Consider the following 25,000-nt stretch of genomic DNA (forward strand, 5'->3'; position numbering starts at 1 on the left):
TCTCTCTCTCTCTCTCTCTCTCTTTTACTCCCTCTTTCTATCTTGCTCTACCCTCCGTATCCTCCCTCCTTCTCTCTTTCATTCTCTCTCTCTCTCTCTCTCTCTCTCTATCCATCTAGCTATCTATCTATCTATCTTCATCTCTCTCTTACTCCTTTACTCTCGTTTTATACACTCGAGCGCCGGGCAACGACAATTCCGTGCCTCGAATTTGCTAGGAATACTCGTAAAGTACGTACATTTTAAAGCACGGAAGGTCTTCGTTTCGATACGTTTTCAGAATTAACGAACTAAGACGGAGCTGTTTTTCTTTTCTTTTTCTTTGTGTTTTCTTTTTCCTTTTTTTTTTATTTTTTCTTTCGCTTTTTCTTCTTCTTTTTTTTTTGCTTTTTCCCACGAGTTAAGAAAGTCTCTTAGAAAGGATCTAGAATAACGAGTGATCTTGTTAATTGTTTCTAGGTTTAGCGATATCGTTAAAGAATTTTACTCGAGGATGTATTATTCATTTTTTATTAGATCGATATATATATATATATATAATTGTTTTTGATTATTAAATTCTTATTCGAAAAAAGAAATTTGTTGATATTTATAATGAATCATAATAGATAGATAGGTAACATAATGTACTCGGTATATTATTATCGATCAATCCTAATCGTAATTCTTAATGCATAGTTATTTATATTTATGAAAATATTTATATATAGTACCTGTAAATACTACATATGAATATTTTCATATATAGTATCTACTTCGTAATATTTTCATTTCTAGTATTTATAATTCATATATAATATCTCTAACTTGATAAAATTACATACAAGTTGATCAATCATTCTGTTATATATTTCGATTAATAAAACTAACCAGGGAAATAAGTAGAAGTAAATTTTATATATTCCATATAATATTTTAGCTAGGGAAACGATTTAATACGTTTTATTTTCAGCCAAATATATAAAATGTATTAATTTAAAGAGAAAAAAATAGAAAGAAGGACGCGTTTTTCTGAGAATAGGAGAAATTACTTCCTTTCTTTTTTTTTGGACTATTTTTACTATGATCTTTGCTCGAGAAGTACTCTCGGAGACTTTAACCTTACACTGGCAGGACCAGAAAAGAAGAAGATTTTACAGCAGCGACGCTAGCCGATTCCGCGCCATTACGCTTCCGGAGCTTTAAAAGCACGATGCAAAATCTCTTTCTGGCAAGAATCAGCAGATACTCCATTCGAAGACGCAGCTTTGGCAATGTTCCAATCGTTCACTGAGAAAAAAGAGAGAAAAAGAGAAAGAGAGAGAGAGCATCTTGTCATTTCTTGTTTTTATTTTCTTTTTCTTCTTTCTTTCTTTCTTTTTATTATTATTATTATTTTTTTTTTTTTTATATATTTCTCTTCCTCATGCAAAATTCGAAATATCTCGTGAACGAATACGTACTAGTTGCCTTTGGTCCTTCCGTCCATCAGAAAATTATTCGGCTGAAGAACTTCGTGTAAATTTTTTTGTATATTCGATTTTTATCTCGACTCAACGCACAAGAAGTTTATTTCGATCGCTATCACGCGATAAATGTCGATTCGATCTCGTCCGGCAGAACGTTTACTTTTTTACCGTATATAAGTACATACACATATGCAGGGTGAGTTTTTCTCTTTTCTTTTCTTTTCTTTTCTTTTCTTTTCTTTTCTTCTTTTTTTTTTTACACCCGAATACCTCGAGTACAACAACGCATTTTTGTAAATCGAAGTTTCTTTCCAGAAATTGTTTGATTTTTTGGGGGGGAAAACGTAACAGTATTATCATTTATTTTTATTTCAAATAGAAATCTTTATAATTTTTGTAATGGCATTTTAAACGAAAAAAAAGAAATAAAAGAAACGAACTTGTTTTTTTTTAATCCAATCTCCATTCCGCGCGATATTAAACATATCTTGTACAAACGAAAAAATTTAGAGCAAATAGAAAATATAAGAGAGAACAAATATTTATTTGTTAGAAAAATATTATTTCAATAAATATTGAAAATATATATCGTACTGATTTTTCGATACACATGACAGGATCGAATAAAATCGAATGGAATCGTACAGAATCCTATAGACAAGACGCAATCACAATCACGATCACATACATATCTCCATCGAATTAAAAATAAAAAATTTTGTTATGTTATGAGCCGAGCAAAATGAAACAGTTTTAATCTCGAATTTTCTTTTATCAAAAAATAGAACTATCTTTGTTATCGAGAATAATTAGGTGTCAATATATATATAAAAAAAGAAAAAAAAAAGAAAAAACAAGAGAGAAAGAAGAAAAAAGTACCAGCTCACCCGTTATATTATATATGTAATTTTGATGAAATAATTCTTTAAGAAATATCCTCTTGAAGAGTCATTGATCTTCGAGGAAGTTTCTATTTTAAAAACTTATTGATCGGCGAGCGAACTTCGAAGCATAGTTCGAGTAATATCTAAAGATAAAATCTTACTTCGAAATGACACGTTCTCTCTCTCTCTCTCTCTCTGTCTCTCTCTCTCTCTCTCTCTCTCTCTCTCTCTTTCTCTCTGTCTATCTGTCTATCTGTCTGTTTTTCTATACGAACGAACGAAGCTACGATCTTCGAAGGAGAACTTTGGTCTCTTGACTTTTCCATTCTCGTACGCGTCGTCGAGGCGTATCGATCGATGCTTTCACGAGCAGTTAACGCACATACTTACACACATACTTAGATACATATCTACTCTACTCTCTAACGTAGATACATACATATATATATATATGTATGTATATATATATATACATACATACATTTAGATATCCTACGTTATCCAAAAATATTCTTAAACCATGGATTTTCTCTGGTTTTAGTGAAAAATTTATTAGCTAACATATATCCCTATAAATGCGATTGAATTTAAAACGAGTCGAATTTACAACGCTATCTTAGCAATGATTGCCTGTTAGCGAGGAAGCATCACCAGCATCAGTATTCAGTATCGATATCAGCACCAGGACCAGCACCAGCATCAACAGCACTACTTCCAAACGATAAATTTCTTGGACTTTATCCAGCCAGGTTTATTCGTGTTTGTCTTACGTTTAAATCCCGTCTAGCCTCTGTTATTCCCATCGAAATAAAACAAATTTCAGGGTAGGAGTTATCGAATGGCATCGATTTATTTTCTTTATTATTAAAACTAATCATCGATATTTAATAGACATGCTTCTATGAAGAACGTTGAAATAATTTCATTCTACAATTTGATACTATCTCTCTCTCTCTCTCTCTTTTTTTTCTTTAAAATCGTCAAAATCGCAAAGTTTTTATTTGTTCTTTTTTTATTTTTCCTCTCTCTCTCTCTCTCTCTCTCTCTCTCTCTCTCTCTCTCTTGAAAAAAGAGCAATCGATGGACTCCTCACGTTCGCAGGAAAACACGTGTGAAGACGAAGGGTTTCCGAAAGGGTAGTTACCCCCGCGAATGGCAATTTTTGGCATTTCCGAGGATAAGCCGACCGTGGTGAGAATTTTTTCGGGGAATAAGATGAAAGGTAAACTTTAGGTTTTTCCACGTATGAGGAATCTCTCCTCTGTATTGACCAATCTCTCTTTCTCTCTTTCTCCCTTTCTTTCTATCTTTCCCTATCTATCTATCTATCTATCTCTCATCGATATACATTCCCCATCTTTTTCTTATTGGTCTTACAAGCCATTCCGGGTTCAGTAGGAACACGCTGTCAAAGAAAGCCATGTCGAGTGAGTACGTTGCAAGGGTGTTTCCAAGAGCAGCTGAGCGTCGAAGGAATAGGAGGAGAGCAAGAGAAAAAAGAAAAAGAAAAAGAAAAAGAAAAAGAAAAAAAAGAAGAAGAAGAAGGAGGAGAAGAAGGATAGAAGAAAAGAAAGAATAAAGGAACACGTTGCGAGGAACGAAGGAGAAATAGGAGAGGCAAAAGAAGTGAAGAAGGGTGGAAAACGAGACGCGGGGTTCGATGGACGAGGATGATGTTGGAGGATGGAGGAGGTGGAAGAGGGTGCAAACGGAAAAGAAATTCCCATTACTTTGGGGAGCGTCGTCTAGAACCCTTCTTCTTCTTCTTCTTCTCTTCTTCTTCTTCTTCTTCTTCTTCTTCTTTCTCCTCTTCTTCTCTTTCTTCCTCCACCTCATCCACCTACACTACTCGGTGGAGCTCTGACTCGTGGTCTGCCGCGCACTACGAGTAAGGGAAAAGGAGAATAAGATAGAAAGAAATAGGGAGAAAAGAGAGACAGAGAGAGAGACAGAGAGAGAGAGAGAGAGAGAGAGAGAGAGAAAGAAAGAGAGAGAAAAAGGAGGGAGGAGATTACACGCATGTGCCAGAGCGCCGGCGGTCTATCGATTTCTCTTGGTTCTCACGAACGCCATAAGACGGCGCCTTCGTAGTCACGCTCTCAACAGAGCACCAGCACGCCACCCAAAACAGCCTCGCGTATCGTCGCTACCGGGCTGCCTTTTCAAGGTTAACCAAGACGATATATATACGAGCGACCACTAAGTGCCAAGGTGCCCGGTACAAAATAATTTATCTTCTTTTTCTCGGTCTCCATTTTCCTTTTCTTTTGTTTCGTTAATTATTATTATTGTTATTGTTATTATTGTTTTGAGATTAACCGATATCATCCCTCTCTCTCTCTCTCTCTCTCTCTTTCTCTCTCTCTCTCTCTCTCTCTCTCTCTCTCTCTCTCTTTCTCTCTTATAACTAATTCCTCGCCCACCCTCCTTCCCCGACTACTCTGCTATCGTTTGTCAAGTAGAACTAATTTCATCTAATTCTTTTCTCCTTATTATTCATATTATTATCTATCCCTTGTTCTTCTTCTCGTCGGCTTTTTCTCTCCTACTTTACGTTTCATTTACATATAAGCGCGAGTGACCGAAACACGCGCCGCTGGGGATACGAGTTTATATAGTTTCCATTACGAACTTGTGTGTGAGAAGAAAGGAATCAACAGCAACACCCCAATAGTAACAGCAACAGCGGTATTTCTATCATCTCGTCATCATCACCATTATCACCACCACCATCATCATCATCATCATCATCATCATCATCAAAGTTGGAAAACAGTGACGAAGAACTCTGTGTACTTCTGTGTGATCTTCTTCCTCTTCTTTTTCGTCTTCTTCTAAGTAAGTGTTATCACGATCTCTGTTTTTCTTTTGATCGAGACACGTCTATCTATCTATCTACATATATACATACATACATACATACATACATACATACATACATACATATGTATATACGTATATGCATTCGTATATGCATATGTGCATATACACGTGCTTTCGAACCAAGTTCCTCGGTAAGAAAAGAATAAAGGAAAAAGAAAAAGGGAGTACCTTGTGAAAGATCAAAGGCACACTCCTTTTCTTCCGGCTTCCGGAACTCATACTCCTCTTTCTTTTTCTTTTTCTTCCTCCTCCTCCTTCTCCTCCTTCTTCTCTTTCTTCTTCTCTTCTCCTTCTTCTACTTCTACTTCTACTTCTACTTCTCGACTTTTCTTCGGGTTATATTTCCATTGCTCAAGGCGACTCGTAAGAGCTTTCCCTCCTTTGACAAACGTTTTTCCCTCTTCTTAGTTTCTCGCGATTCTTATCCACCAATTAGTAAAGACGACGTTGAGAAGGAGATTGTGTTGTGAGAGACTGTGTTTGAAACGAAGGATCTCTTTTTTTTTCTCTCTTTTTTTCTCCTCTCTCTTTCTCTCTGTTTTTCTTCAAAATCGTTTTTCAAATTATTCGAAAACGACGAATTCGATGTATTCGAGACGATTTTATTCGTTTCGATTCGTACTCGAGTACGTTACTCCGACAATTCCGTAGTAATCGAGAATCGATAAGCAACATAGACACGATGGTCGGAGAGGCAGTTCACCCCTCGATCGGGTCGTACTTTGAGGGACGACAAACTAGGGTTCCTAATGATCCTAATATTTTATCTAGAGAATAAACAATCTTTTGCAATATTCCGTGTAACGAAGAATGTTACAAAATATGAACGATTATACTTAAAGCTTTGAACAATCAGAACTATTTAAGAAATTTTAATTACTATTGAAACGTCTTTACGAAACGTCCATTCTATCAATTTTGTTCTATTAACAGATGTATATAAATCTTTCTCTCTCTCTCTCTCTCTCTCTCTTTCCTTTTCTTTCTCTTTCTACAGAATAACCAATATTTTACAAACTTCACATCATAATCTCGTAATAAATTTTTATCACTTCTGAAACATTCTATCTGAAACTTATTAACGCATATACAGAAATCTCTCTCTCTCTCTCTCTCTCTTTCTCTTTTAGAAGTTCTTTAAGAAATCCTCTTATCAACGCTATCTATAATATGTAACAACGAACGAAGGGATTTTGTTAGGGATGAGAATAATCGTAAAGACTAGATTACGATCAACATGGTCTATCTCTTTTCATTTCATGATACGATCGACATAAGCTTTCAGAGAAGTAAATTGACGTAGGTAGAGATAAAACGAGAAAGGGAGAAATATAGAAAGAGATAGAAAGTGTTAGGAAAAGGGTAGAATAGTGCTCGCTATTGTACCACACGAGGCTATTGCTCGCGATTTAACCGGTGATGTTAGTAGAGTAGTGATGGTGATGTTTGGTAGTGTGGTGGTAGGTAGTGACGGTGATGGTGGTGGTGGTGATGGTAATAGTAGTGGTAGTGGTGGCAGTGGCAGTGGCGGTGGTGTTGCTAGAAGGGACAGGAATTGTCGACAATACGGCTGTGAGTTTTCAGAGGCAACCTTTTTCTCCCTCGTGCCGGGAGCCACGATAAGCGCCGTTATCTTTTGTCGGGTACGATAATCCAAAGGATCTCGACGGTTTCAGTTCTTTGGCCATCTCCTAGTTCATGCAAAATTTTTTTCTCTCTCTTTCTGTCTTTCTTTTCCTCTTTTTTTTTCTCTGTCGTTCTATCTCGTTTTCTCTCTCTCTCTCTCTCTCTTTCTCGTGTCTAGCAAGTACGGGCCACGAACGCAATCCAGCTGAGCAAGAGCAGCCTGAAGCAATGCAACCGAGTACACACAGAGAGCGTCGAGGAGAGCCAAGCGAGTAATTCTCGAGCTTGTTACGCGGCGCGTCTCGAAAAGAGCCCTCTCTCACTTGTTCCATCCTCTTTCTCTCTCCTCTCCTCTCTCTCCTCTCTCCTCTCTCCTCTCTCTCTCTCTCTCGCTCTCTCTTTCTCTCTTTCTCTTTCTCTCTCAACACGGCGTTAGGTAATTCGAAAGCAATTTGAATTAACGTGCACCGGCAGAGGAAAGTAATTACGAGTTGGGTGGTGTTAGTGCTGGTGGTGAAGCACCCTGCTACTACGATTTATATATATATATCTATATATATACATATATATATATGTATACATATATATACTTACGTATATATACATATATGTATATATAATGTATACATGTAATATATACACACACTCTCTCTCTCTCTCTCTCTCTCTCTATTTTCCTTTACATATATGTAATCTATCTACATATGTACGTATTAAGGCTTGAGGTTAGGTTGATTAAAATTTACTATGCAAATTAGATGGCGTTGTGGAGTATGTACGATCGGCAATGGCCGGAGGATGAGTATGGGGTTGATGTACAACTGAGGGATGTCATGAGAGAGATAGAGATAGATAAATTGATACAGAGAGAGAAAGAGAGAGAGAGAGAGAGAGAGAGAGAGATGATGGAGGATCGTTCGAGTGGGTGGAAGACAGATCGAGTCTCTTAATTCTCAACGTTGATAAATTTCGTCGATCCTATCTCGAAGAACGAATATTACCATTGGAGTCACGTATTTCCTCTTCCTTCGAGAAGCAAGAGAGGATATAAAACGGGGGTGGGTGATGACGACTACCTGCGAGTCGTTTTCACTCGCATTAGAAGAGATAACAAGCTTGAATAAGTAATTGCGTATTCGTTAGAAGCTTATTACCCTTATGATTACATTTTCTCTACGTCGATCGATCGCTAATCTCATTTCTTTCTTTTTCTTTTTGTTTGTTGTTGGTTTTCCGTTTTCTCATTAAATACGTATAATTCTCTTTCTCTCTTTCTCTCTTTTCTTTTCTCTCTGCGTCTCTGGAGTCTGCTCGACGAATATCAGACGAAATTCAGATTTCCCCGAGATATATAATGTTTTTATTACACTTGGAACTTGGGATTTAAAGACATACTCGATTTGAAAGAGATATCGCAAAGTAAATTCTATAGAAAAATATATCCTGAAATGCGTTTAACCCGATTCTCCGATGTATGTTTGTGTTTGTGTGTGTGCACGTTTTTTGTTTTCGAATGGCAACTTTAAAAGTTTGACGGTTAAATACTTATACCTGCTCGATGCGAATGCAAGAAAAGAGAAGGAAAGAAAGAAGAGAAACGAGAGAGAAAAAGAGAGAGAGAGAGAGAGAGAGAGAGAGAGAAAACAAGAATAAAGAAAAAAGAAAGACAGGAGAAAGAGAAAAAGAACTCAATTCCCAACGTGAGTTATTTATAAAACTCCCAATGACGTTTTCTAACTCTATTTACAATTTCCTACCATTGAAGCATGGAATGGAAATAAATTATCAGAGAAAACTGTTACGCTTCTATGGGCTCGTTCGATTTATGCAAATGCAATATCGCCGATTAAGGGACTTTGGATAGAGCTTAACTTTTTCGAAGAAACTTTTATAAGTAACTCGATGGTACCTAGTAAAATAACTAAAAAAGAGAGAGAGAGAGAGAGAGAGAGATAAAAGAAGCTTTCAAAAAAGCAGATATATAGATATAATTACATTATACATATATTTTTTAAAGAAAAATATATATGTACAATTATATATATTTCTTAAAGAAAAATATATATGTATAATTTGAATGTGTATAATTTAAAAGGCCTATTGATAAATCTCGTTAGCTTTTTTGAATGAACCTGTTCCCGATGCGTGACCAGCTACAACAATAGAAATCAGCTGATTATATATAATATATGTTTAAATCAGATAATCATATATATATATATATATATATATATAGTTGTATATATACACTCATTAACATTGTTCTTTTTAAATCCAACACGTCCGCGATAAAATGCGAATATTATTCTTCAGAAATATTCTATTATCATAAGAAAACGATCTCTAATGAGATTAAAAGAGAACAAACCTTGATAATATTTTATAGATCGAAATTATAAACGTTAACACTACGGAAGATTCTGATTTCAAGAGGACAATTTAATCCTCGAGTCGAATTAAATAGCTCGTTCTAAGATTTTCCTTTTTTTTTTTTTCTTTCTTTTTCTTTTTCTTTCTTTAATCTTTCTCCATTTCTTTCAATTTCTCGTTAGGAACGAGATATCACTGAGGAATATCGTCTTCCAGTGAATCAGAAAGAAAGCTTTCCTTTTCTCTTTATATACCTGTACCTATATACACACACAAATATATATATATATATATTGTATATTGTGTGTATATACATAAAATATATATACATACATACAAAAAGTATATATACAAAATATATATATACACACACACACACACCTATCTTTCTTTTTCTCTCTCTCTCTCTCTCTCTCTCTCTCTCTTTCTCTTATATATCCCGCCGTAAGCATAGGCCGAAGGGTGAGTTCTAGCTCGAGGCATGTACACTCTCGGGGTAGGCGAATTGATCGCGTTGGGGTAGAATCATCCATCACCGAGTGACAGTCCCGGAGCTAAGCCCTCCCTTTCCAAGGCTGCTGCTGCTGCTGCTGCCCCTCTGAAAAGGTAGCTAGCTAGCTCTCTTCCCTCCGAACCAAGAGAGATGGACACTACCAACCAACGGAGGCGTAAAGGGGATGCTTTCGTTGGATCGTGGATGAAGAGTGAGGTAGAGTTAGGTGGGGTAGGGAGGGGTGGAGGTCGGGGTGGGTGAAAGAGGGAAAACGGTGGCGCCCTCGAACGACGTCCGACGAAGCAACCAATGCCCTACGACAATGCTCGACAGATCCTTTGGGACGAAGATTTTCTCTCTCTCTCTCTCTCTCTCTCTCTCTCTCTCTCTCTCTCTCTCTGTATCTTTATCTCTATCTATCTTTATCTACCTCTGTTCTGTCTCTTTCTGTTTCTCTGTCTTCGTTTTTTTCTCTCTTTTTTTTTTCTTCCTTCTCCCTAAACTCTCTGCTCTTCTTTAATCTATCTCTTTCCTTTTATATCTTTTTATATCTCGTCTGGTTCTTCTCATCGATTATCTTCATTCCATAATCCCTTCGATATATTCATTACGATAATTCGTACGTAACAATCGTCGTTTATCGTCACCGACAATACCTGGATAATCAAATTTTTGGTTAATTTTAACATAAAATTGTTCGTTACGTTCCACTTCATTTTCGTCAAAGATTACTGATGAATTCAATATAATTTTCAATGTTATTATTCATCATGGGAAGTGGCAATTTATTAATGGAAACGATCGTACATACGTGAAATATATATATACATATATATATATATATATATATATATATATATAATATGTTTATGAGAGAGAATCAGAGAGTTTGAATATTTCCGTATAATGCTTCGAAGCTTATGGAAGCTTATGGAAAGGTGAATACATGAGATATTCGATAGATATGAAATAATAGATAATAGAGTTTTGTCGATGCGATTCTCTCTCTCTCTCTCTCTCTCTCTCTCTCTCTCTCTCTATCTTTTTTTGCCCTAGGTATATTTCAAATATTTCAATCCAATAATACTATTCGGCTTTATTCACTCGAACGGTTTGCTTCTCGAATAAATCCATTCAACGTAATGCCTTATTCGCTCTAGGAGTTCACTTATCTCGATGATGTTACCCGTTATATAAGATCGTCTAATTCGATCTTACGGTTGCTTTCACGAAAGGGAATTAGATTTATTCCTTTTCCTTAAGAAAAGATCACGTAGAAAAGCTTTGGGATCGTAGCTCGAGAGTGGAGGCTCACTTATCGATTATTACGTAAACGCCTGGCACGTAACCGAAACGAGAATGAGAAAAAGATGAGTCGCTTTCCGTGACATAATAGAATTCTATCTTCTTAAAGCGTGTACTCTCTTGTGCTCGCTACGTTGTATCGAAGATTATAATTTTTTCTCTCTCTCTCTCTCTTTTCTCTTCTCTTCTCTTTTCATTTTTTTCTCTTTGTTTTCTTTCTTCCTGAACGTATAAGGGAGAGGGAGGGTTGGGAAAAGGGGAAAAAAAATATGGAGGGCTAAAAGGAAAAAAGAAAGGTGTCATGTATTTGCGCGAAATAAAAAAGAAGAATTTGAAAACGAAAAAAAAAAAAAAAAGAAAGGAAAAGAAGGAGAAAAAAAACTCACCCTCGAAATATAATCCATCAATATTGACAAAATTTTCTTCGATTACGTTCTTTGAAAAAAAAAAGAAAAAAAAAAAAAGAAAAAAACCCACCGAAAGTAGAGTAAGAGAAATGAAAAAAATAAAACGATACCGAGTGTGCAAGGTCTGTATTAATAATTAAAAACAAAAACGAAAAAAGAAGACAAAAAAGAAGAAGAAGAAGAAGAAGAAGATAGAAAAGAAAATCGGAGAAAAGAAAAGATAGGAAAGAAGCCAGCGTACTCGTAAAATAATGATTTCTCGATCGTTACGTAAAACGGTTTTGCAAATGAACACGGGACATCGGGACAAGGACAACGACACGAGGATGAGAAAGATGAGGAGTATGAGAAGGGGGGTTGAGGGAGAGAAAAAAAAGAAAGAGGAGAAGTAGAAAGAGAAGGAAGGGGAGGAGGAGGATGATGGTGGAGGGTAGTAACGTCGTGTTACCGTATCGTCGTCGTTGTTGAGGGAGGTGGTGCATTACCCTTCGTGGGGTAATCGTGGCGTCGTCCTCCACCCTTTGCGCCGCACCCTCATCCACCAGCAGCAGCAGTAGCAGCAGCAGCACCACTACTACTATTACTATCACCACCACCACCACACCACCATCATCGTGACTACCCTTACCCTATCTACAGTCACACAACTACTAACACGATCGACAATGTAGGAAGAACATCGTATCACGAACGTAGTCACAAATACTATTACTACTACTACCAACACAAGCATCCCCCTCGTCTTCTTCATCCTTGGTCGTCGTTCTCGTTGTGAGGCGCGCGCCTCCTCGACAGCGCGACGGCAATTTTCTTGATCACGCGACACAAAGGGCGGAAATCAATAATACAGTACGCCAGAGAAACGCAGGAGAAGAGAAAACGCAGAGGACGGAAGCAAACCGGCACAACACCATCGGCTGCTGTTTCTGTTGTTGTTGCTGCTGCTGCTGCTACTGCTGTTGTCGACGTCGTCGTTGTTGTTGTTGTTGTTGTTGTAGCTATTGCTGATGGTGTTGGTTGACGAAAAGGGTTGAAACAGAAGAAAGAGAAAGGGAGGAGTGATCGGAGACTCGCAATAGTGCGTTTAAATTTCGAGACCACCTTTCCATTTTGATCAGCATTTGCAAAGATTTTTTTCTTTTCTTTTTGTATTTTCTACGAGGTGTGAAAAAGAATAAGAAAGAAAGAAAGAAAGAGAAAAGAAAATAAAAAAGTAAGAAATCGGACAGGGGATGACGATTCGTACGTGTACGTTTAAACCCTAAAGCTTATATTCTCTTTCTTTCTCTCTCTTTCTCTTTCTTCCTGCTTTTGAACATTTCAAAGATATTTCCTGTACTCGTATAAGAGGGATGATGAAAATAGGGAGGAATTGGAATGGGGATTGCTATTCGTACGTGTACGTTTAAGCTCTAACTAAGACTACCTTATATATATATATATATATATGTGTGTGTGTGTGTATACCCACCTATATATTCTCTCGCTTTCCGTTTTATACTATGAAATCGTGAAACACCCAAGTTTGATATACTTTCGTAGGTATATACGTACATACGTATGTATGTGTGTGTGTGTAAATAAGAATGAAAGAACTACTAAGTACGCACGCGTGTGCGTGCGTGTGTGTGTGTGTATTTGTACGTGCACGTATACGTGCTTGTTCAAACTCGAATCTACCTTACATATAATATATTCTCTTACGTTTCGAACCCCTCGAAGCCTCGAAATACTCAACACTTTGTGCGCGTGCATGTGCTTGTGAATGAGCGGGAGAGGGAGAGAGAAAGAGAAAGAGAGAAGGGAATAGAGGTGAGAATGCATTGTGATCCTGCAATAGACCAATATTTGTGGGTACATACGGGAAAGCGTCGCGCTCCGACATCGCACGTGCGACCATTGCGGCATAACACCTCGACGAAATTCAGTAAGGGTTGCGCGTACGCTCTACGACCTCGTGAACCCTTCCAAGAGAGAGAGAGAGAGAGAGAGAGAGAGAGAGAGAGAGAGAGAGAGAGAGAGAGAAGGTACCTATAGCTAAGATTTTCGGGTTTAGTTAGGAACACGTATATATCTATCTTCTCTCTCTCTCTCTCCCTCTCTCTCTCTCTCTCTGTCTTTCTCTATCTCTCTGTGTCACTATCTGTCTTTATCTATGTCTATCTCTATCTCTGTCTCTAGCATTTAGTTAGATGGGTAAATAGGTAGATTACATGATAGACAGGTGAGGGAATAATTAGATGAGTATGTCGCTCGAATAGATGTTTCTATTCAGTAAAATCTGTCTCTTGGGGGATGGTCTTTAATATATAGGTTAATAGAGAGGGTTGAATATCGATTATAACGATTAGCTGTATAGAACGAACGCTTGGTTAGATATTATTAATAGATATCATGTTAATGATATTATTATTCTTTATGTAATCCAATCGATTTTTGATGATTTTTTTCTTCTTTTTTATTTTTGTTTGTTATCATATTTATTTTATTTTGATATCGTAAAGAATTAACATTGGTAGAAAAGATTTTTTTTTTTTAATACTTTTCTTTTTCTTTTCTTTTCTTTTTTTTTCTTTTTCTTTTTTTCTCTTTTCTTATAAATAAATCAAACAAGTGTTACAATCTGAGAAATATCTCGTTGAATGAATTATTCCGTCGAGATAATTATCGTTCTACCTTCGCGTGTAGGATATTTACTCGCCGCAAACATCTTCAAGTTATTAGGGCGTTGCAACCCTTGCGGCTTAACGCTTCCCCAAATTTTAATGTAATAATTACGAGTGTATTCTCGTAAAAGCAAAAGCGAATATAAGAGGGAAGAGAACGTATACGGTTAGAGAAGGAAACGAGGTCGAAGGAGAACGTTCTTCCTTCGGCGTCGTGACTAAAGTCACAAGGGTTGGCTCGTGTGGGGGGTCGAGACCTTAGATAGGTTTGTTTAGGCTTCCATGGTCCTTCTTGAGGTTTACCTTATAGTCATTGCGAGTTCATGCTTCGTTAGATCTTGTCAAAACAGGTCTGACTTCTTTTTCTTTCTTTCCCTTCCTTTCTTTCATTCTTGAACGAAATATTTGATATTTAGAAAGAGGTGCTTGGATAATGAGGTTTATTTTTTCTTTTTTTTTTTTTAGAGAGGTCGAGGGGAAGGGAAAGAGGGTGATTTTTGGAAGAGTGGTATATATATATATATGTTCATTTATATGTCTATGTGTTCATAATATATATGTGTGTATGTTAGTCCTCGGTCAGAATTATTTTTTAACAATATTTATCATAGATATGTATATCAATCGATCACGTTATTTATAAATATTTTCTAGGGGTTTCGAGTAAAATTGTAGATGTAATACAGCTGTTTGATCTGACACAAACATACATACGAGATCCGTCTACACCATAGACATTCTTCTTCTCCCTCGTTATCATACTCTTGAGTTTACTCTTGTTTAGTTTCCTCTTTCCGTTGTTATATGTATATATGTGTATATATATATATATATATATATATATATATATATATATATATATGTACGTTTCCAAGGAACACTCTCGTACAAATATACAAAGTTGTCAAAAAGTGATACAGCCTGTAATATCAGGACAAAACTTTGCCTTTAGTCTGTGTAATCTCTTTCACGATAAAAGCTTTATCAGAAGTGGAAGCGAGTTAAGTTTATTAACTTTCTTCAAATAGATACCAAACTATCATATATATATATATATATATATATATATATATATTTCGTTCTGATTTATTTAAACGAATAGTCGGGAGATATCTTCATTATATCAGATACTCTCTTACGTTTTTCAGAAAATGAATTCTATGAATTTCTACTTTAATCTTCTTCGTAAATACAGGTATAAAAGGATAATAAAATAAATAAAAACGTAATAAAATATTTATATTACTATATATACATACGTATTATATATATATATATATATACATTTATATATATATAACCTTTTAAATATATAAAAAAAGAGTATTCAAGATGAAGGAAGGAAGGAAAGAAAGAAAGTGACGGCAAAAGTCGAGATGTTGCAGCTCGTTGCAGCTCGTAGTGGTCGTCTTTGCATTCTCAACTACTCTTTCTCTCTCTTTCTCTCTCTCTCTCTCTCTCCCCCCTCTTCGTACAGCATCCGTAGCACGAGAGGAATCCGTAGGAGGGCTGCCGTGTTTACTCGATTGCACCCACACTCTCTATCTATCTTTTCCTCTCTCTCTCTCTTTCTTTCTTTCTCTCTCTCTCTCTCTCCCTCTCTCTCTCTTTCTGTTTCTTTCCCTCTTTTTCTCTCTTGCTGCAGCCCTTATGTTTCATCTGTCCTTTTTCCTTCTTCTGATCCTCTTTCCTCCTCTCTTCGTTCGCCCTAGCTGTAACACCGGCGTGCACAAGTCGAGGCCACCCACCGTGGCTCCAAAGACTCGTATAATCGTACTGCGTTATCGTTCGTGAGGAAAAAGAGAGAAAAAAAAAAAGAAAGAAAAAGGAAGAAAAAAGAAAAATAAATAATACAGTCAGGGGCGGCGAAGGTTCGTTCAGCTGACTAGTCGAGAAAACTCTGGGGGATGAGTTTGGGTGTAGAATCTTTTTTTCCTTTTTTCTTCTTCTGTTTTTTTTTTCTTTTCTTTTCTTTTTTTTTTTAAGTTAATCATCGTACAGATTCATTTATTTCATATCTTCTTTTCTTTTCGTTGTATTTTTTTGTTCTTTTTATTTATTTATTTTTTTTTCTCGTTGGGTTGAATTTGGTGAAGAAGAAGAAAAAAAAAGGAATAGGTAAAATCGATAATAATATTGCTAAAAAAAAATTCGTGTAAATTTGTTACGATAGCATTATCATGAAAATATTCGAAAGGATTGCATTTATATTCTCTTTATCTTTTCTTACTTTTCAAGAATTCTCCGATAAGGAAGTAAAACGTGTCCGCGTCTTTGGTAAACCTCGTATTTTCGTAACATTCTCATTTACATAAATAAAGAGGCAGAGAAGGATAAATAAAAATTTGACAAATCACAGTATGCCTTTCTCTCGTCGAGTTGGAAGGCGGACAGTGAAAATATACTCGAGAGCACGTTTTCATAACGGATTAACTCTTCTTGCATGTGCGCCTTATGAAATTTCCAAAAGAGAAGTGAGTACGTCGTTCTTGAACAGACCAAAAGAAAAGAAAATAGAAATAAAGCAGAGATAAACAACGATTAAACTTAAACGAAGTCAACAAAACGAATCCAATTTCGATTCGTTTAATTGAGCGACGTTTGTGTTCCCTTAGTAGTATTTAGAAGATCGTAAAAGGAAATAAAATGGTCGTCCATTGTGTTTCAATCTCTTCGACGAAAGATATTCCCTTGTCGACGTTGGCGAAAGGCGTGTCCACGATTCAACCCTCGTATCGTATCTTCTCGTTAATATACCATATCATCATCACGCGTTATCACCTTCGTGATAAATCTTTTGAACAAACCTGTATATTCCTTCTCGTTGTCCTTTTTTTATTCTCGAGAAGAAAGTGAAACGTAACTCGCTCTCCCCACTCTTATCCCTACTTTTACCCTTGCTTCTACTCCTACCCCTCACCCTCCGGCCTATGTTACACGTCAGGATTACCAGAATATCATGGAGGAAGAGAGATAGACACTACGAGTGGCTGCTGCTGTTGCTCTTGCCATTGCTGTTGCTGTTGCTGCAGCAATGTTCCTGTTCCTAACTGGCTGTTAGTGTTGCTTTAAGGGTGCGAGTTTTACGAGCATTTAACGGGCGATTTATCGCCGCTGAAACGAGCCGAGGACGACTAAACGGTTATATGTCGACACGATTATAGATCAACCATTTGGTTTTCACCCTGTAATGACCTCGCCTACTCGTAATTTCACCCCTACTCGTCGGATCAATTCTTACGGATTATCCTCGTAATTCCATTGACAATTGATTTTATTTATTATCGTTTGTTCTCTCATTCGATTATATAATATTTTTATAATCTTTTTTTTAACGCCTTTCGCATTCAGTATTAATTCTTACGAATCATCCTTCTGATTCATCGATAATCGATTGCGTTTTTTATCGTTTGTTTTCTCATTCGATTCAATAATGTTCTTATATGTTTTTTTAATACGTCTTGCACTCATTCCTTCTCCTCGGAATCAATTCTTACAGATCATCTTCGTAATTTTGTATAATTGTTATTGGATAATTCTATCCGATTAAATAATGTTATGTATCTTTAATGGATTTAAGGTTGTAATCTTCGATGTTCACCTTCTAATAAATTTGACTCGTTATTACATCCCTTTTCGCCAGTCAGAATTCTTACGATTTATTTGATGTCAAATCTGTTTCAAATTGGACTATTCAATATTATATGATATTGTTATATCGCGTCGCTCTTAAGTTTCTTAGATAATTCGCTTGAACTAATTCGTTTGGAAGAATCGGTAGAAACTACTTAATAAAAATAAATAATAATAATAAAATGAAATAAAAAATATAGATAATAATTAAACACTTCAGATATGTTGGCGAACGTAACCCGTCAAAGTCGATCTTAGAATTCATCTTAGTCATTTGTTTCGACAACAAATTATTGTTAATAATATTCTTATATATTTGAAGTGTTGCACGGAGACGCGCGAATTTGAACGTTAAATGTAATTTTCTCCTCTTTGTCAGGGACCGTTTAAAAATAGTTACAACTATATATATATATATATATATATGTATATCCATAAAAGAGAGTGTCAACAACTGCATGTTTCTTTGCATTAGCATCGTTTCCATCATCTTTTCGAGTACTTCGTATTCTCGGTTTTCACGTGACCATATCATCGTTGTAGTCATGAGAACAGAAGCGTCTATTGTGTGTGTGCGTGTGTGTGTGTGTGTGTGTGTGTATGTGTGTACATACGTGTACAAAAACACTTGGAACGATTCTACGAAGCGAATACATTCTCTTTCTCTTTTTCATTCTTTCTTTTAAAACGAGGATGCCCTCGCATAATTATCGTTGAATTCGTGAGTTGGAATAAATTTGAATTTCGAACCGGTCAGGCCCAAACTTCAACATTCGTGATCGTCGCAGGTCGTCGAACGTTTTAAAAAAGACGATTCCACGAAAGAAATCTCTCATTTATCTTTACCTCCTTATTTATTATAACAACCTCGTTAACAAGTAAGTAGCAATTTTTGTAAGAACGTAGCAGGAGAACACAATGGTTATCTATAAGAAGAACTGTTGTTATGGTGTCAGTCAGAGCAGAATCTTTTTTTTTTCTTCTTTCCTCTTTTATTTTTTATCCCACGAATTTTTTACCAGCTTCCCGCTCTATACTTTTTTTTATCTCTTTTTTCTATTTTCTTTTTTTTTTTTTATTTCTTCTTTCTCGAAGAAATATGGGACCAGATACGATTTGCATGAATGCTAATGAATATGTATGACGTGACAACCTTCTGCTAGTACTTAAATATTATTACATACATAAATATTTATATATATATATATATATAAAAAATATGTATATACCAGACGTAAAAGAGTATACTGACGCTATCGATGAAATATATTTAACTAAATAATAATTGACATGCCTGTTAATAAGTTCTCAAGAACGATTATACGAATAACAGAAGAGCGTTTTGTTGTCAGTTTGATTAGGGACCAGGATAGGTTTGCGAGTTAACGCGTTAGCAGCTCGTGATCCATGAGGATGGATCGGGTCGATGTGTCAGGGACAATGATAATAGATCTCTCGTATGTTTAGAACAACGTATAAGTATCTATCTACATACATACATACATACATACATACATACATACATACGATACGGCAACCGATCGGATCATTTTCGTCGGTTACACCGAAGCTGTCAACTTGTTGAGCAACGTTGCTCGTGCGTGGGACGACGAACTGAACGAGAGAGGCACGCATGGTTCGGTTGGTCGGACATATTGGTACATATGAAGACGTAATTGGACCGGGCTGACAGTTTCCGAGCACTCATTTGACGTGTGACATGATTCAGAAGCGTCCACCCGTTGTCACATCTTCAATTGCCTCCTCCGTCGCGGCAATCATCGTCCTGCGACTCGCGAGAATCGTATCGTCGCCGTCGCCTTTCATATCAAGCTTGACTTCCTTTCCTTTCTCTTCTTTCATTTCATTTTTCTCTATCTCTCTCTCTCTCTCTCTCTCTCTCTCTCTCTATATATATATATATATATATATATATATATATATATATATCTTTCTCCGTTTGATTTTTTCTTTCTATTTCTTTCTGTCTCTTCTTTCTACGTCTATCTTTCTCTGTCTCTATCTTTTTCTTTTGATTTGCCTCTCTCTCTCTCTCTCTCTTTTTATTTCTTTCTATCTTTTATATCTCTTTCTGTCTTTCTATCTATCTATCTTCCTCCATATTTTATTTCTTCTCTTATTATTCTGTTTCTGGTTCTTATGATCTATCTTCTACGATTGAATCGAATCGAATCATCTATGTATGTTTATATCATCCACTTAACCATCCTTTATCCATCGATTGACACTTTCAACTTTGTTAACAACCCGTCGTAACTCGTTACAGCATTATTAACGACTCGTTAATTATACGATAGAGAACATAGGTAGTTGTCTCTGTCATTTTTTTTCTTCTTCTTTCCTTTTAATGTTAATTACTTGTTTACAATCTTTCAAGACAGATTCCAGAATTTTGATAGTTTAATCCTTTTAGAGGATGTCAAATAAAAAAAAATATGTATATATATACATATGTCAATTTGACTATCATATGTATATTTATATATATATCTATATGAAAAATGGCGGAGAGAGACCATATGTATGCATAATTAATTAAACGAACGGAACTTACTCGAACTCATTAGGAAATGCATCGTCGTCGTTCTTATCGTCGATCGATATACATACGTACGTTCATATATACATAAGCATGCACATACACACATACATATAAGTATCTTTGAGTTCGAGAATGCAGATAAATTACACATTTACCTGTCATGTTCGATCGATAGAGGATGAAAGCATTAAAAGCCTCATCGAATGACTCGAAATTTCCATCTACCTAGAACGATCGCCTCTCGATAGTTACTAGGATTCCAAGAATCGATAACGGTAAAGCCGAGAATGGACTATGAGAAATGGTGGATTGAATTCAACGAGCTCTAGAAGATTATGTTGGACTAATTCGATGGCAAACAGAGAGCTTAACGCGATAATAACGAATGTCTTTCTTTCTTTGTCGAACGAATAAATCTAAGTACGAACGAAGGAACGAATGAAAAAAAAAAAAAAAAAAAAAAAAATGAAAAAAAGAAACGAAGAATTAGAAAACACGTTAGAAGATTCACTCGAAAAACTTTTAAGCTTTCTCTCCATCATCTTGTCAATCTTCCTCATCTTTTCTCATCTTCATCTTTTTCGTCTTCTTCTTCGTCTTTTTATTTTTATTCTTTCCATGGAACCGTGTTTATCGAAGCGTTTAGTTGGAAGCGGTAATTCATGGCAAGCATTAATTGTAATTATATCCTTGGCGCTAATTGCGCGTTATTAGATGCCGGAGTGCCTGGCAAACAAGTCCTGCCTGTATAAGATTTCCTTAGGTTTCGTTGGTGGTACCGTTTGCTCTTAGCAACGTATGTATGTAAGCACTCATTCTCAGTCTCTGTTTCTATCTATGTAATGTATTTATATGAATCATTCGTGTGAAAGTGTAATTAAGATTTATTCGAATCATTTATATCAAATCTTGTCATTTGTAAATAATAATTTTATTCGTTCAATGAATTCGTCGTGTCATTTAAATAAGAATTTTATTCATCGAACGATTAAGTTAATCGATACTTTAGCGATATAATATATATTTATTTCTAAATAATTATATACGATAAGAAAATAAAGTATACACGCACACGCACACAAACACACACACACACACATATATATATGCATACATATATTTAAAATACAAAACAAGAAAATAATAAAAATTCTGTTCCATATATAATTATTAGACTCACACATACGTATATTTCATATATAACATATAGAAATAATATAAATTCTTAAACATATATATATATATATGTATATATATAAAACACAAAAAAATAATATAAATTCTTTTCCACATAGAATTCTAAACATCCACCGATACACACACACACACACACACACACAACACAATATATACACATATTTTCACGTCAATGTTTATTTCGCACAAAAAGATGATATCTTCCCTTGGAGTATATATCCATCACATATTTTGTAGGATTCGATCCGATATTATTTTTCCATTGTGGAGAAACATATACGTATACGTACACACACATATATACCTATATATATATATATGTGTATACACATGAATACATACACTAGCAAAGGTTTACCTTATCGGCTTGGACGGGTCATTCGCACGAGGGTAGATAGAAATATTGTGCATCGAGTCGTACGAAATCGAGTGCAGTACGAAAAGAGAGAAAGAGAGAAAGGGAGAGAGACTGAGAGAGAGGGAAGAGAGAGGGATGTACTGCTGGATACCATGGGAAGAGGGAAAATATCGGCTACGCTTCGCCGAAAATTACGTTTTCATTTCGAAATCGTATCGCACCGAGTCAGCTCGTAATAGATTGTCCATGGCTATTGGCATCGTGTATCGTCGCGAATTCGTGTATGCTCGCATTTTACTGAATATTTGTTCGCCATTCCTGACGTTTATCGATTAATTAATATTCAGTTCGCTCCTCGTTCGCTTAATCCTTTCTACGGGTTTCTCGCTCATTTTTGTTTTTTTTTTTTTTTGTCTCTTTTTTTCTCTTCTATTTTTTTTCTTTTCTTTTTTTTTTTTTTTTTTTTTTTTTTTTTTTTTTTTTTCTATATGAATTATGCAGTTGAATTAGTTTGTCCCAATGAAAAAATATCCATCGTATTTTGGGGGATATTAATTAGGATTTTTAATCTCTACTCTTTCTTTTTTCGTTTTCGATTAGAATTTATTTATTGAGTTTCGAAAAAGAAAAAAAAAGAGGTAATTTTTTTTATTTCTTTTTTTTTTTTTATTCATCATTCGATTTAAAATGTCTTCATTAATGTACTAGTATATTTTATTACAGCTCTCGCTTTTAATGGATAGTTAGGATTAAGAAAAGGAAAAGAATATTTTTATATATCCTTTTTTTGAAATAGGTATTAAATATTCGCGTTAATTCAGATTGTACGATTTAAAACTTAAAGTGAAATTGTTCAAAAATATTAGCTGTCTGCTAGCTAGACTTTATAGATCGTTTGTAAAATTACGAAAGTATGCTTAATCTGTAAAATGTCTTCGACGAATATACTCGTATAATGATATATTAATGGGGATATGGAATGGTAATTTATATATATTTTTCTTTTTTTTTTTTCTATGACGGGATGTACTTGTCAAGTGAAAAAAAAATTGCCTTTCATTATCATGGAATTAAAGCTTTATCGAGAATTAAGTAATACTCGTAAATTCAAGACATTTAAAAATATTTCGAGATAGCAGTGAAATAAAAAAGTAAAAAAAAAATGTTCGATTACAACTTTATCCAATATTAAACAATGCTCGTAAATTTAAGACATTTAAGAATATTTCGAGATAGCAATAAAATGAAAAAAAAAAGAGAGAGAGAGAGAGAGAGAGAGAGAGAGAGAGAGAAAAGAAAAAGAGAATTCTTTTTAATTGAAACTTCGTCGAGAATTAAATAATACTCGTAAATTTAAGACATTTGAGAATATTTCGTGGTAGCAATAAAATAAGAAAAAGATTCTTTTTAATTAAAATCTTATTGAGAATGAAATAATACTCGTAAATTTGAGACATTTGAGAATATTTCGACGTGACAAGGAAATAAATGTAAGAAAAAAAAAAAAAAAAAAAAAAGAAAAAGAAAAAGAAAAAGGTTAATGGTTACAGTCGTATATTTATTTTAATTATTTTTAAAACAGACCTAAGCTAGGTTAATTAAAATTACTTTACGTTAATTAAAACTAATCTTTAATTAAAGGTTGACGTGTACCGTCCGTATATCGAACGATTGAGAACTATTGGAATTTATGGTAAAACATTTTTTTCCCGTGGCCGGATTTCGAATCGTCGGATACATTGAAAACAAGCTATCATCGTGACATCCGTATACAGTGAACACGCAACCCCAAAAACAATCCCAAACGAAACCCCAAAAACAACATGGAACACAAAACACAGAATAGAGATCACTCAATCAATGCATTTCTAATACAACCAATTTCACAATTACTTTTTCTTTCTCTGTCTCTCTCTCTCTCTCTCTCTCTCTCTCTCTCTCTCTCTCTCTCTATCTATCTATCTATCTATCTATCTATCTATCTATTTCTATCTATTTCTCTCTCTCTCTCTCTCTCTCTCTTTCATTCATTTAAAGCCTGTTAACCTATCTTGTTTTAACTATAATATTTTTGAGAATTAAGTAGCCTAAACTTTGCCTTGAATCAGAGGGAACAATTATATCAAAATTTTTTTCGAATCGTAGAAGAATATAAAAAGTTTCTAAAAAATTACGAATAAGATAAGATAAGCTTATTTTATTATTAATGATACATAATTATTATCGTAGTATCAATCGTAGATTTTTTTTTTTTTTTTTTACACACGACCATAAAAGTATAAAATATATCACGTAAAGTCGTGACCTTTGAAAGATTCGAGAGAAATGTCACGGATAGTATAGAGTTTATGACAGAATAGTATATAAAATAGAGCATATATATATAGGATAATAATGTACCCACTTTTTTTTTATATCATCCATATATATTATTATTGCGAGTCGAGAAACAATGGGATTTGTCTAACGTGTGTCATTTGCAAATGGTATAGACATTAACTGATATATCACTGTTTTCGATACAATTAGTGTTCCTTAATCAACCTGTAATACTATGTATTACCAAATACCGTTTAACATATAATCTTTTCAATCGTGTAATTATCGATGTAGAGAAATATGGTATCGAATCTAAACGGATTAGAATGTGTGTGTTCCATTAAGGTGATGTTGCGATCGATCTTTCGAACGAGGTTAATGCTAGATCGAGGAGAAACAAGATCGTTGTTACGCCATTTGAAAAATGAGGACGTCAATAGGCTCACGATTTCTAATCTCTCGGAACCTACGAGCATAATATTTCAGTAACATCGTAGATTTCGTGTAATGTCAAACGATTTAGAATTAAAGTGAAAAATTGAAGAACAAGAATAGAAGATTCAAAGCTGATTAAAATTCACATATATGTACATATTCGAGAGATTAGAATCTCAATACCACGAATACCGCAATATCTCGAGTGTTACTTTAATTTTTGGATCGTAAGTTTTGAAAGAATAAAGTGAAATCGATGATTTCGTGTAATGTCAATCGATTTAAAATTATAACGAAAAATCGAAGAACAAGAAGAGAATATCCGAGACTGATTACAATTTATATATCTACATATTTTATATATATATATATATATTTATTTATTTATAGATACATATATTATTCGAGAGTTA

At 35.0% G+C, this 25,000-nt stretch overlaps 1 protein-coding gene across 2 annotated transcripts in view; it reads left to right on the forward strand.

Annotated features, from left to right (window-relative positions):
* LOC122634239 (frizzled-2-like) overlaps window positions 1–25,000 on the forward strand; it is a 132,056-nt gene that overhangs the window by 8,276 nt on the left and 98,780 nt on the right. The window contains exon 1 of one of the 2 annotated variants that reach the window (XM_043822974.1): window positions 4,526–4,543. The exons of the other annotated variant lie outside the window; for it this stretch is intronic. The gene's annotated coding sequence lies outside the window, so the exon portion shown is untranslated. Of the gene's footprint in view, window positions 1–4,525; window positions 4,544–25,000 lie in introns of those variants that run through there. 2 annotated transcript variants of the gene reach the window in all.

Source organism: Vespula pensylvanica, chromosome 14 (genome assembly GCF_014466175.1).
Source record: "Vespula pensylvanica isolate Volc-1 chromosome 14, ASM1446617v1, whole genome shotgun sequence".
Taxonomy (NCBI): Eukaryota; Metazoa; Arthropoda; class Insecta; order Hymenoptera; family Vespidae; genus Vespula; species Vespula pensylvanica.